We start from the raw sequence: 15,238 nt of genomic DNA on the forward strand, positions 1-15,238 counted from the left end.
CTCGGCGTTTACAGTTTTTAGATTTACATTTGTGTTTACTTAGGCCAAAATTTTCTTAAAATATTGGATTCAGAGAATAATTGGGAATATGCTTTTTAGACAACGCTATCTGAAAGTTGTCCGTTCTGTATTCATTTACATACCGAAAGTTGCGTTTTCAATTCAATTAATAAAATGTTTATAATTCTCTATTATTTATTTTCTTTCCTCAGTGTAATTGAAAAGTTTTGGATCTTATGCGTCGTTTAAAATATGTTGTGTACGCTGCGGCTGAAATAATACTTTGTTGGACTCGTCTGTTGCTCGTATCGCTTCGTTCGTCTTGCAATCTTCAGACTCGTCCAACAAAGTAGCACTTTCAGTCCTTGGCATACAAATAACTATTTTCTCATACTGTACTGTAGAGTCGACCTTTCAGTACTAATTTGAGTCGGGAAAATGGCCCTTTATGGTATCCTTGTACTTTACAGTAGTCTTAAATTTTCCAAATCCCGTTTGAAATAATTAGAAATAAAAAATTAATTAACATCAATAACGGAGCTTCTGTTCTAATTTTTGCATGTTACCAGAAACATTTATTGTCGGAATTACTGGATGTATTTCTTTATTTTCAATAATGCTGGACGATATGTGGTTTTGGTTTAACACTTGTATAAAAATTTCACACCCTTGTATCATTCTTGTTATTTCCTTTTAGCTCTCGACGGATTCTTCCACATATTTTTCTGCCAGTGATGAACTCTTCCATCAACCATGCCGTTTTAAAACATTGATATCAGCCCCAGCGTTGACGAAGTCCTTTTGAAGCAATGTCCGGTGTACTTTTCTGGATGCTCAAGATTGAGGAATTTAGCAATTTTTAGGTGCCCTACCAACAGTGTGTATTTCAGCTATTTGACCTAAGCATTTTTCTTGTCTGTATTCTATCAAATGTGCTTTTAGTGAAAGGTGTGCTCGGAATTTTTTATATTTTCCGAACATATCCAAATATTGCCCCGCATTGCTATTGATCACAGTAAAAGCCCGTCGAAAATGTGTTTTTGTCTGATTAATACGAGCCACTAACTGAGAACCAGTCTACTTCTAAATTATAAATGTCTTCCCTCCGATAACTTCTGTCAATGCTAATTAATGCGATAACTTTCGCTAGTAAATAGTCTTTGTCTGGGGCATCCCTCATAAATGTTTCAACTACTTCCCTTGTTAGTACCTTCGACTGGTTTGGATGGTAGTCTACATTTTGTTTTTTTAAAAAAGCTATTAACATTCTCATTAACCATAATCACTGATTTGACCATCGAGTATTTAGACCATAATGAAAAGCCATAAAAACATCATATTTTCATCAGCAATTTTTTCCTGGTATTTCTCACACCAGTCGCAAACCGTCGCATATTCTTTTTCGTACCTTTTCGAAGACTTAAGTGTCGACATAATTTGCCCTACTGATTCCACACTTTTATCATCAATTTTATATGAATTATCAGTCATTTTTTCGAAAAATATATTTTTTGTATTTCCAAAAATTCAATATGTCTGCCTCTGTTTACAATGTTACTTTAATGACTTTTGTTAATTTTTCAAATAATAATAAGAGAATAATGAAGAAGATTGTAAAAGGGCATAAGTATTTTATATTCAGTTAACCAAGTATCTCGGAAACGGCAACAAATAAACAATTAATTTGTGACATGTTTCCAAACTTGACACTTGACACAAACCGAAGTTTGTCCCGTTGATTCTAGTGCCCAAGCTCATGAGCATCGAACCCATCGAACCATGGGTGCTTAATAAATTGGAAAGCGACTAATAAGTCTACGAATTACGCTCTGAGGTATCATGCCCATTTAATAAAATTCAATTTTCTTCAAGGTTATACTAGAAGTATGGATTTAGTGATCTAATCATTGGAAATAAACATATTAATAATTGGAATTAAAGATTTCATTAACCTAATCTTCATCAGAAGATCACTTTACCGAGAGAAAAAATTCAGGGACTAGTGATGATATTCAGTTTTAGTACAGTTGTATGCCCCACCAATATTCCATCTGTATTGCTGGAACAACAAGCACCGTTTGCTGATGATACGGCCATTTCGACCGTGGGAAAAGACCACGAAGAAGCTAATATAAAATTACAAACATCCATAGACCTGATCGACACCTGAACTAATAGATGGCGTATCAAGTTGAACGAAATAAATCTGCTCGTGTTAACTTTACGAGGAAACGAAACCAAAATATCTTAGTAAAAATGCAAAGTATATGGGAATGATATTTGACGCTAGACTTCGCTGGAGAGTCCACGTTAAAAAGAAACGCGAAGCGCTAGGTATAAAATATAAAAAGAAGTACTGACTTCTGAGAAGGAACTCTAAATTGTCCACATACAACAAACCGCTTCTCTACAAACAGATATTAAAACTCGTCTGAACATATAACACACAACGGTAGGGCTGTGCCGGTAAAAGTAATTTTCGAGTGATGCATCGTTTCCAAAATAAAGTATTAAGGAACATCGTTAATGTATCTTGGTACCACCGTAACAGTGAACTTCATAGGTACCTCAATGTAGAAACTTTTAACCAGACTAAAGTCAATTTCACCGTAGCCATGAACACTGGATACTACAACATGAGAACGTTAAGAAACAAACCGTTTGAGTTAGTTTAAATGACGGTGTTAGTTAAAAGCAGAGAAAATTTCGTCTAAATAATTTCTAGCTTTACATTCAAAATACGGTGGAGCTCCGTCTTGTTGATACTAAATAGATTAACATCAAGAAAAAGACTTTGTAATGTAGACACTAAGTAATTGATAAAAAAATCTAGGCAAACCTCACCATTAACAGTGCCCTCAAAAAATAAAGCCCAATAATGTTATTGTTAATTTTATCTGCCCAAACGTTCACTTTTTTAGGACATTGAGTGTTAATCTCACACATCTAGTGAGGTTTTTCTCTGATTCAATATCTACAGTTTTGTTTGTTAACCGCTTCATCAGAAACAACTATTTTGTTTATGAACTGCGTTCATTCTGTCCATTATCCCCACAGAATTCTTGCCTTCTATCAGGATCATGTTCATTTAACTTCTGAACTAACTGAACTTTGTATTTTTTTTATGAAAAACTGTCAAAATAGATGATTTACTTACTTCATTGTGGGCGGCTCGTTCTCGAATTGTCTGATTTTTTACAGTTTCACGAAATTTTTATTCAATTTTGCTAACTGTACACTGCGAAAACATGTTGACCAAGGTATTTATTATTGAAAATTTCACAAACCTACTTTTGTGTACTTGTTTTAGCATCACAACCAATCATAATTAAAATGTCTATTCTTTGAGTCTCGGACATATGAGCCCTAATTAAATCACGCGCACAAATATTATACTGACATCTTTTAGTAGCTTTAAATACCTAGCTGACAGCAGCCTACTAAATTCATATCAATTGTCTATTTGGCATTTTTACTAATATTATAGTATTTTCAAAGATTTTTTCCTGGTGTTTAGCAGAGCAGATACGAAAATACCTGATTATTTCTAAAGTATATTGTAATACATCAGACCTAAAAATTAGGATAACGGAAGAAATTAACAAAATAACTCCCGAGGTCATACAAAATTTTGGACGAAAATTCCAAAACTCCCTCGGTTATTGTCAAAAAATGAATGGTGGTCTTTTTGAACATATAATTTACTTATAAAGTACATTGAAACGTACAATCTAAATTTTATGCGACATTATATGAAAAGTTTTATGATCCATTATCAACATTTTACATTTTGCTTTCTTCAGAGGGGGTGCTGGAGGGGGATAATATTTTCATACTCTAAATTTTCAATTTAAGATTAAAAATTGACCTGTTTCAGGTTTTATGCACATAGTATGTAAAAATGATAAATTTAAATTTACTCCATACATATGCATCGCATTGTATGATGAGTAGGATTTAGGGTTCAAGAATTTCCACGTTAGTTAAGTTAGGTTAAAAAAAATTGCTTATTGATACTCATGATCAGATTGCAATAGCAGAAAAATACCTTGATTGGGTGTTTTTCTTTTAACAAAAACAATTATTTACATAAGAAAATGAGATTGTCACAAATTAATATTCTAAATTGAGTTTCATAAGAGAAACTATACTAACACGTCAACTTTATAGTCTCGTAGCTCAGAAATCAGTAATGCAGAAGTTCGTAAATGGTATCTTGAATTTTCCATATTTTATTTTATGAACTATCAATTTTTTTATTAACTATCATCTTGTACATCAATGTGGAATCAAGAAAACTTGCAACATTCAAAATCAAACAAATTTATTGTAACTTTATCATTTGCTATTAGTTTTATTGCTCAAAATAAAAAGAGATCTAGTTTTCTTAGTATATAAAACGAAAATAAGTTCATCGTTCATTTATTTACTTTCTTTTTTTAATGTTAATATCTAACTTATTAGACAAAAACAAAAATATGCACAAAAAATTCCGAATGTATATAAGAGGTGCAACTTTTATGCGATCTAGGGACTTTAAAACAGTCAACTCTACGCAGCCGCTGGTTGGCTAAACTGTCGATCGTCCAACCAGTTTCACACTGCCGTTCTGTTTAATCGCCTCCGAAAATGATTTTCCTATATTTCGCCTTACTATGATTAGCAGCTGGTGAAATTATAACGAATCTCTTTACAATGTATTTCTTAATATTTGTACTAGTTTCATCTGAGGTAATACTACAATATATGTTGTAGAGTACGTAATAATTCGAATTGAAATATTTTTGTAGCTTAAAACCGGCTTTCTAAAGATTATTGTGAGTTCAGTGGTCTTGGAGATGCTGTATTAAACTAGTTCGTGACCGTATATCGCGGTGTTGTACGTATGATCAGGTATTGTGTGAAAAAAACACGCATTAATTACTGATTAATGACTGAAATCACAAAAAAATTGACTTACAGTGGGTAGAACGTGGACATTAGATTAACATTTTATCATTTTTATTAAAAATCATTTATGATAATCGTGAAAAATATGTAAAAAAGTTGTGACTCCCGAATCTTAAAATCATATTAGATATTTATCGAAAATAATGGTTTTGTAGTTGGCAAATAGTACAATAAAGTATACTGAGTGATTACTAGGTGTTGTTAAGTGAATTTGTCTACGAAAAAATAGCGGAATATTCAATTTTTTCTTTATGTAACAGGTATGTCAATTTCATACATTCATTTAAAATTCATAGTCATTTCAATGTAAACAAAAATTTCTATATCCATTAGTAGTCCTATTTATATCTCTCGTATGTACCGCATAATATCATTAAAGGGTTATTTGGACATAATTTGACCCGAAGTTCAAAATGGCTGACAGCAAAGGTATTTTATATAAAAAAAGGTGTGCAGAAATGAGACACCAGCAGCAATGCCGTTCGTTTAATAAGGTGGTATAATAAATATCGTTTATAATTAGGAGCAGAAATGCGTCGAATGATTTTTTGCAGCTCAGTTTGGAATTTTTAAATGGGCGTAACTAAGTTGCAACGTAATTTATTACAATTGTAAAGCGAATTAAATTATAACAAATAATTGCGGTTTGACATTCCTATTGATATTAAGAGGTATGTAAGTAGTTTTTAATGGAAATATTTTTTAAATGCTGCAATAAAGAACTATCGAAAGTAATGACTTAACGTAAACTACATTTTGCAAGAATTTTTTTGTTCTAGACATTATACTATACAGGTTTATATACGATAATTATTCCAGTATTACAGATGACATGAGCTGCGAATTCATGAGAAGTTATGCTTCACAAAGTACTGATGTTTTTAAAAGCTCGTTCGTTTTAAATAAAGTGAAAATGATTTAACACGTGCATTTCTACACAATTAAAGTGCGACGACGTCACAGAACGGGAAACAAGCTTATTTGTTAAACCAAGTTAAAATATTAATTAACCCATTAATGCCCAGAATTACGAACTCTTTTCTATGATTTTTTGAGTTTTTGAGGGTAGTGACCCCTTGGGTACTTACAAAAATTAATAGAAAAAGTCTAATACATTTTTTTTTGCAACAAAATACAAGAAATGCACCATATAAATTTTTACTCGTTATGGGATTCATCAAAACACCTTCATCATGTAGAGGAATTTGACATCTCTCGAATGTTTTAGTGGTTTTATTTTTACAAAGTGAGCATCTCCGTCTTGTTTGTTGACTATTAGGTGTCGTCCTTCTGAAGAGGTACAATACACAGAAGCACTCTTGGGTCAAGGCATTTTCGACTTAGTTCCGTATGTTTTTAAAAAATACTGCTCAATCTCTCTCCAAAAATGGTGATTGTCTTTGTCGTATCCATAAGCGCGTGTCAATTTACTGGCATTTGTTACGCACAAGTCGATCATCCAATCCAGTATTGGTGTGTATCATTTTTTGCCTCTCATGGCAATCCTGTAATTGGATATATTTTGTAATCCATTTGGTCTACACCTCATATGTATGTTTTGTACATTTTGATTGCATGAGGTTGCTGCATATCTATATTCATTTTGTATTTCAATGAAAATCTTCGGTATTTTGCTTGAGTTCTACACCATACTCATTCGACAAGACAGTAACGACATTATTGTCTTTCCATCTTAAACCTATAACACCAATGTTCTTATCTACCGCACTATTCATAGTTCCCTTTTTTTCTCCGTTCATTATTTCTGAATCGTTCAATTTACACTTCATAGTTCTGTTTTCCCGTACCGTTCCTGTTGATCCAATATTTACGTCAGTAACTTGATGTATTAGTTTTACTGCAGTAAAGAAATTATCAAAATAAAATGAAAAACGCAAAGGTATTCTTTTTGTAAAAAATCAGCAAAGTTTAGTACTACTGATTCACCAAGACCTAGACTAATTGTATTGGCAACTTCTGTGGTTTTTCCGTTCCAGATAAATTTCGAATTGAAAGCAATAATCTGGTTTAGTACTGATAACCCAAGCCAAATCGTATGAGCTTACCACGTATGAATTGCTTGTAACCATGTTTTCTATAAAAGGGAAAATTTCTTATTCAAAACATCAATAATTGGTCGAAGAATTTTGTCCCTTTGATCTAAAGCGGTGTTATCATGAAAAAACCTGCATATTTCTTCAAATAGATAACGCCTCATTGACTGCGACACCAAACCATTATTCACATCTTCAGCTTCTTCCCAAAACATTCTCCTGCGTGGTAAGGGAACATAACCAGAAACAACAAACACCACAAAGAATTCCAATAAAGAGAGAGAGAGAGAGAGAGTTGAAATCGGGGAATAGTTTTTTGACTTGTGGCTCATAGACAGTTTAGAAAACTCAATAGGGTGGCTACCTTTGCACAATATTAAAGGTGGAAACATGGTACCACTCCAAGAGGTTATTTGAATCGACATATTTAAGTCACCTTTTCTCCATTGAAACGTTACCTCACTCTTAGCTTTTTCTCTAACAAGTTGAACTTGATTGATTATTATGGGAGTTTTTTTGTTCCGTTCAAAATTTCAAGCGAGTTATCTTTTGGATATTCCTTTAGATCGTCATCGATATTTAACAAAATACGCTCCTTCAACTTGAGTTGCCGGTTTCTCAAATAATTTGTTGTTGTTTGTAACATTACAATGAAAATGGCAAATTTACTAAATCGTGAAGAGAAAATAGAACTTGTGTTAATTGTTGGAGACAATTACAAAATACATAAAGAGGCCGCAAATATTTTTAATAATAGACATCCGCATAAAAACATTAGGCATTCAACAATTGGAAGCATAGAAAACGGGCTGCGAATTGAGACACCAAATTTCTTTCTGTCGTAGAAGACCTAAAAATGTCATTATGAAAAAGGGCCTCTGCTATCCAAAGTACTTCTGTAAGTGAAGATACAGTGACAAATATTTTGAGTAATAAATATCATGCATACAAACCGCAATTTGTACCCACGTTACTAGCAAGGGATTACGACATTCGTTTTGAATTCTGCGCTCTGATCCAAGTTGGTTGAAGACCGGTTTTTTTGATAAACCTCGTATACTACTGTAAAAAATCTGATATGATATCTGATGGTTGCATTTAACTTTTGGACCATGCAGAACTTTTTTTCATAAAACCACTAATAAAAAAGTTTTCCTTATGGTTCCAACTTAAGTAGACACTTGTTAGGAAAATAACTATTTGTTCGTAGAAACAAGTGTGTGCCAGCAAGAGTCGCTTATTAGTGATGATAAACCGACACGTGTCTTTCTAATTCAAAAAATAAGCTTGTGTCGTCATCTAGATATAGTAGCAATAACCAGATTTATTTTTATATCTTGGGACGTTAATTTAGATACAAAAGACTGATTCTATTATGGTAGCTTTTTTCGTTGTTATAAATAAATAAGGATATTTGTACAGTAGAACTTGAAAATATGTAAATGTTATTGTAGGTACTACTTTTATATACTATTTATTATACAAGATGCGATAAAAAATACGATTACTTATTTAATTATACCCAACCTGCTCTACCATAGATGTAGATGTAATAATTTCTTATTCATGTGGTTCTATCCTTTGCTTCCTGTTAAGATCTCTTTTCTATGATTGGTTACTATTCCCGTTTTCCATTAGCTTCTGGATCTGCCTTTCTTTTTCTTTTTATTTAAGTCGGTTTTATTCTGACTGTGTATCTAAACTGTTGTTTTCGATTTATTGTATTCAATAAGTTTAATTCGCTTCTAACTGTTTTTTTCCTTATTCTATCCAGTCCTGTCGCCTTCATTATTTTACTCAGTATCTTAATTTTACGTTATTTTATGCTTCAATTTGTAAGTGGGCATTCATGTTTGGCAACTATGGATCAGCATTGGTAGTAGTACTGACTCGTAGATACTCGTTTTTGTTGAAAAATATTTTGTATAGTGCTGCATATATGGATATTATGTTATTCATCCTATAGGCTACCTCTTACATTTGCTCTTAGATATGTTACGTAGTTTAACGCTCTCTTTTTCCAGTTCTCTTTTCCTGTTTTCTCTGTTGATACTATTGAAGGGTTCCTGTAAATCAGCTGCTGCAACATAAATCTCATTTTCTGTGTCTGTGATTTATCTCAAAGTTGATCTATTGGATCTAAATGCTGCCTTTATATAATTCATTGTTTGTTTAATGCCTTGTAGATTGTTTTGCCTTTAGAGCCACTCTGCACCTATACCTAGAAGATATTTTGTACTTACATCTTATTGTTCTGTTCTCAAAATACATACACTCCTCCCAAAGGCTATTTTTTGGGGGGTTCTTGTATCAAGGTGCTTATAGCTTTTAGCGAAATGGGCAAAACATTCGTAGAGTAGATGCTCTGCCGTTTCCATGACTTGCTCGTAGAACCTGCAGTTGTCGACCTCTGCCATGACCATCGTCTTGAGTTGGTATTTAACAGGGAAGTGACTTGTCAGAAGACCGACTACCAGTTTCATGTTGTTACTGGTTATCACGATAAGCTCTTCAAACTTCTTAGCTGATATGGTTATGAATCTTTTGGATTGTCTTAGGCCTGGAGTGTTTTTCCAGTAAGGCTCCAACTGATTCTTTAGCCTTTCGTTCAGTTAGTTATTGATTTGGCATTCCTTTTATTGGCAGGCTGTCTGCATCCTCATTTGCTGGTAGATCCATCTTCAATTATACTTTCAAATAAGTTAGATCTACTACAGAGGAGCGAAATACCTCTGGGTGTGAGGTTGTTCATACGATCGTTGAATTTTTTGGTCTGTTCCTCGAAAGAATATCCATTTCTTTCGATTGTTTGGTTGTGGCAGCACATCATGTAGTTTCTTTTCCCTATTCTCAGTGGCTTTTTTGATCTCATCCATCTTTTGGTTCTTTCTGTTCTGATTTCGAATATTCATTACTCATCCTTTTAATATATCTTCCACCTTACAGTACAACTGCATAGGATCTGTTTTTCTCCATATCTGATCCGATATCTGGTGACTAACACGGCTGACGTTGACTGACGTAAGTGCTTACTTAAAAAAATATCAATTGTATACAATTTTCGTTCATTTCATCTTATTCATAGCAACCTTACCTTCTTTGCTTCGTTCCATGTCAGCTTTTTATCTTCAAAATATTTCTAAACATGTTCCATGTTTCTTTTGGTCTTCCTCGGTTTCTTTTTTGTTGTCCTTTGGCTTGCCAAACTTTTTTTACTTCTCTTGAATTGCCCATTCTCTGTAAATGTCCTCACCAGCTCAACTACATTCTTTCAATGAATTCTGTGACAGTTTATAGTTATTAAAATCCGCTCGCGCCCCTTTTAGAGTATTCCCATTTTCTACCTACCTTTTTATTATACTTTTTCTTCTGTAATTATGTCTCTATTTTCGTTCTTGATTGCTATCATGTGCGTTTTTATATCTTTATTATTATTATTATTATTATTAATATTATTATTATTATTATTATTATTATTATTTGACAATAGTAAGCGGTAAAAAAAACCTATGAAACTATTGTTTTATACATTTAAACATGAAAGTTTTTCAGAATACTCTTCACACTTTTCAGTCTACTAAAAGTAGAGCACAATTTGATTGTTTGTAGCTGAGTGTCCAGCATCAAGTCTTGGAAGTTTGTATTTATAGCAGACACTGTCTCTTCTTCTAATGCATATACTATACGATTTGTCAAAAAGTTCTTCCGGGGCAACTTGCAGTTTCTTTCCTTAGATAGTTTTCTTGAATGACCTCTTAACTGCTGATTTGTATTCACATGGAAAATGTACAAATTGCAAGTTTAGATATGTTTAAGAATTTGATACGCTTCTATTAAGTCTCCTCTAAAGCGACGTTCTCTGGGTGGATAGGGGAAATAGTCTTAGGGGTTCTTCGTAGCATAAATCTCTCAGCGGAGGAAGTATTTCAGTAACCTTTCGCTCAACTCGTTCTAAAAGCTCAGTATCCTTCACAAAATATGGATTTTACACGGAATGCGCAAATTCAAGCTTTGATCTTATATATATTTTGTGAAGAAGTCTTTTCATCTCAACTGAGTGATCCTTAAAAGCTTTTTGTGAATGAATTGGCTTTCTTGACTATTTGGTTAATATGTACATCCCATTTTAGGACACTATAACTCCAAGATCACATTGCTGATTAACCGTAATAATCTCCACAGCGTTTAGTGTATAAGGATTGTTTGTACCAATGTGTAGGACACTACATTTTGTTTCATTGAGCTTCATTTTCCAGGTGTTTGTCCATTCCTCTACTGTGTGCAAGTCGTCTTGGAGTAACTGCCGCTCAGAAGCAGTCTTGACAAAAATCTTTGTATCATCAGCAAAGAATGATATATTTGTTTTAATGTACTTGGTGAGAAAATACCATTCGCTTTCACTTGGAACTGCCTAACCCCTTGTTTGTGGTGTGGTATCCATCTGGGGTTTATGTATTGTAGGTAATCCTTTTACATATTGTAGTATATTTTTTAGCACTCTATAAAATAAGTTTTGTTAAACTTTATCATCCAATTCCAATCTTTCTCCTAATTCTCTCCAAGCATTTTGTTACGATACTTTCACCAGATCTTTCACTTTCCTCCTTTATTCTTTGTAGGTTTCATAGAAAATAAATTTGCAGGTTTTCTTTTTTTAATTTTACTTGCTTTTTTATTTCACTGATTTATATTGAATAATTTATTAAAACATAAAAATCATCATTCACTACGAAGTTATTTTGGTTGTATCTCGACGACAAACTATCATCTCTAAGGAATGCATGTAGCAATTTGTTAATACCCGAACGCATTTAAGTCAAGTAGCTACGAGATTGGATGTGATCAATCAAGTCTAGTGAAAATAAAAACTAACGGACTATCAATTAAACGGAACCGAAAAGAGAGAAGATTTTATATTGGTCGTTTAAATAATATGTAAATTCGGGACGTTTCAATATTAAATACATTCCTGCTATCCACTATAGCTAGATGTCGATCAAATGTAGAGTAAATGGAATAGGAATTTATAAATACTTTACGTGATCGGCTGCAGTTATGAAATAAAGAAGACATTAAAGCATTTTGGATGTTGTATTTCCTTAAATTTGAATAATCTGTTACGAATAACTCCTGAAGAAAAAGCATACAATGTAAATGAGAGACTTTAGAATCTATCGTGGTATGGACATTTAAATATCGAGATTGACCAAGCCATACGCCAACAACCTACAGTTGGTGCCGTTTTAGTTCTTCCAATATTGCAGAAGACAGTTATACAAGAAATGTACACAACTTCTTCGAAATATTCCTGTCAGAGACAATCTGCGATAAGCAGTGGGGTCATTTGGTGAGGTTCTTTCGACCATGGGCGAATAAAGACAATTAAATTACACAGTGTATTGAGAATAAAGACAGGTATGAATTTAATAATAAAGATTTAGATATACAAACCCAGCAAGTTATTTTAAATATATTAAAATGTTTATAAAAGGAAAATATTCAGCAATATGATAATGCAATCAAAATAAGGATTGCTTAATTAACTAGAGTAAATAAATTTTCCATTTATCGAGTAGTCATGAAAGGGGTTGCTGTTGATCATTCACAGAACCGAAAAACATGTAAAGAAAAACTGAAATCAGTTTATATGTAGGACAATTTATAGTTTATATAAGAACAAGGTTGCGAAATAATACAGCAAAAGGTAGCAGATTATCCAGAATAAAATTATACCAGTTTAGAACCATTGCGTCAAGTTTTGTCAGCATGTAGTTAAACACAAAAAATTAATAAACGGATGGCAATAACCGAATCATCAAGGATCGTTCGATGGCGTCAGATAAAAGGCTACCGAAGTTCTAATAGATACATAATTTATCTATATGATAGATGGTTTGACACTCACGATGTAGTAAATTTTGGTTGGGTTGAAATATAGTAAAAATTGCTGTTTGAATTGGTCAGGTTCTATAAGGAAACGCATTATAATAGTACACGCAGGGAGCAAAGACGGTTTTGTGACTAATGCTTTATTAATATCTGCTGAAAAATTAAAAACTGTGCAGCTGATTATCATGAAGATATGATAGCAGAATTATTTGAAAAGAAAATAAGTCTACTGAGATCCGAGCGCTTTGCTCATCATTTGCGATGTCGCGGGCAATGAAAAAAAGGCACTCACAAGGAGCAGAACCCAAGATACTCATATATATCACGGTTATTGAGTGACAATGATGATGAATACAATTTTTTTTTCTTGACAGTAAAGTATAAGCTTTTGAATAATGAACCCTTTAACGGTTAATAGTGAATAATTTTATGGTTTTTACCAAAAGAGGAAAAATCTAGTAACGATTTTCAAGGGTGTTATATCGATTCGGTGAATCGATTTAGTACAACATATCGATTAATCAATCAATTACAGATCGCCATATCTAGGTCAGATTGAATGTTATTCCACTAAAATCGTTGATACGGCAAGCATATCGGTAATAACATTTTTTCAGGGAGATCTTAAATTAATATGGTATGAATAGGTACTACTGAAAAATAGGTAAATTCGTTAAATAATTCGCTTGATTTCTTTTTCTTCCCTAGTATATGAATTACTCTTAAATATCCACTTTAAATAAAATATCAAGCATTACATTAATTCCAGATCCAATTAAAAGCACAGAAAATATTAGAAAATTAATCATTGTATTAACTTGTCCAGCGACGACAAATGGCGGTACAGATAGCAACACGCACATTAAGTCTTTCTGCGGTATGCTCATATATATATACAATCCGCCCATTTAGCACAAGAATGCGTAGTTAATCATAGTCGAGATACGATCAACAGGGTTGTCCTAATTATATAGGGGTAATTCTGGCATCCCGGTTACTCCCTTAAAATAACATCAACTCAATGATACGCACCTAATAACAGACAATTGCAATTCGCGAAAATCATATCAGTTTACACATTAAGATACCCTTAGATGATAAAATTATAGAGTAGCGAATAATTGCATTGTAAATAAACTGCATATATTTGTTTGTTGAAACTTGTTTAATTTATAGTATGTTCACTCCAAGGAGAAATTAAGGGCTCGTGAGTAAGTAATCATAACTAAGTTTTTCTTTTGATTTTATGGTTCGGCTTCTTAACTGTTCAAAAAATTCATTTATTAGTTTTTAAAAATATTTTAACTGGATTGAGAAATATGCATCTGTCTTTGGCCGCACACACAAAGTAAGCAGGTTGCCTGCTTACTGGCAACCGACGCTGATAAGGTCGGCAATGGTTGCGGGCAAAGATAAAACTTGTTGGAACTTGCAACAAGTGTAAACCGGCACCTGGGAATTTACCGGAATGAATTTTTGATTCTTAGTCGCTTGTTGTCAGCGCCTGACGTGGCCACATGATTGTTATATAACGATGGATAGTGAAATTTTCATCGTAGCTTTCGAATAGGCGATTGGAATTTTAATGAGAGGGTTTACCAAACATTGCTGTTTTCTTTGTCTATGGAACAGTCGGACAGTAAACATTTGTTAATGCTATGGATAAACAAGGTGATAGATTCAAATACCTTAGAGAAGTCTAGAGAAGAAGAAAATTGCTGGACGATGACAATTTTGCAAAAAAGCTCACCAGACAGGAACTTAGAGCATGGAAGGCAGTTGTTGGTGTAGCGAGGGGATTTTTGGGCAACAGTATGGATCCAAACTACCAACAGTTAGTTGATGAACTTCTAGACGTCTACCAATCGCTTGGTACTCGAATGTAATCGAAAATTCATTTTCTCCATTCCCATCTGACATTTTTTCCCGAAAATTTGGGAGCTATCAGTGATGGGCATGATGAAAGTTTTCACCAAGATGTTAGAACAATGGAAATTCGGTATCAAGGACGATGGGATTCGGCCATGATGGGTGATTACTGTTGGTTTTTAAAAAGAGAAAGTGCAGCCCTCATAAAAGGAAAAAGTAAAGCTAATTGATATTTAAAGTGATTTTTTGAAAGTTTTTGTTTTTAATAGATGTGAGGCATATTTATTAGATGTAAACTATAAATATTGTCAATATATATGATTCAAAAAACGTGAAATTAGTTTTTTAATAAATATTAAATATTTTACCAATGAATATGGTTCTATAAATGTACTCCTCACGTGTTACAATTGTTTTTTTCTATTTGCGTATTCATTCTTGTGTTATTACAAAAAAAATTTTTTTTTGTCGAACAA

At 33.1% G+C, this 15,238-nt stretch overlaps 1 protein-coding gene across 3 annotated transcripts in view; it reads left to right on the forward strand.

The window, feature by feature from the left end:
- Positions 1-4,839: 4,839 nt before the first annotated feature.
- Positions 4,840-15,238, forward strand: part of LOC130447457 (ephrin type-B receptor 1-B) — a 779,444-nt gene continuing 769,045 nt past the window's right edge. For all 3 annotated transcript variants that reach the window (XM_056784282.1, XM_056784284.1, XM_056784280.1), the window contains exon 1: positions 4,840-5,210. The gene's annotated coding sequence lies outside the window, so the exon portion shown is untranslated. The remainder of the gene's footprint in view (positions 5,211-15,238) is intronic.

This window comes from Diorhabda sublineata, chromosome 8 (genome assembly GCF_026230105.1).
Source record: "Diorhabda sublineata isolate icDioSubl1.1 chromosome 8, icDioSubl1.1, whole genome shotgun sequence".
Taxonomy (NCBI): Eukaryota; Metazoa; Arthropoda; class Insecta; order Coleoptera; family Chrysomelidae; genus Diorhabda; species Diorhabda sublineata.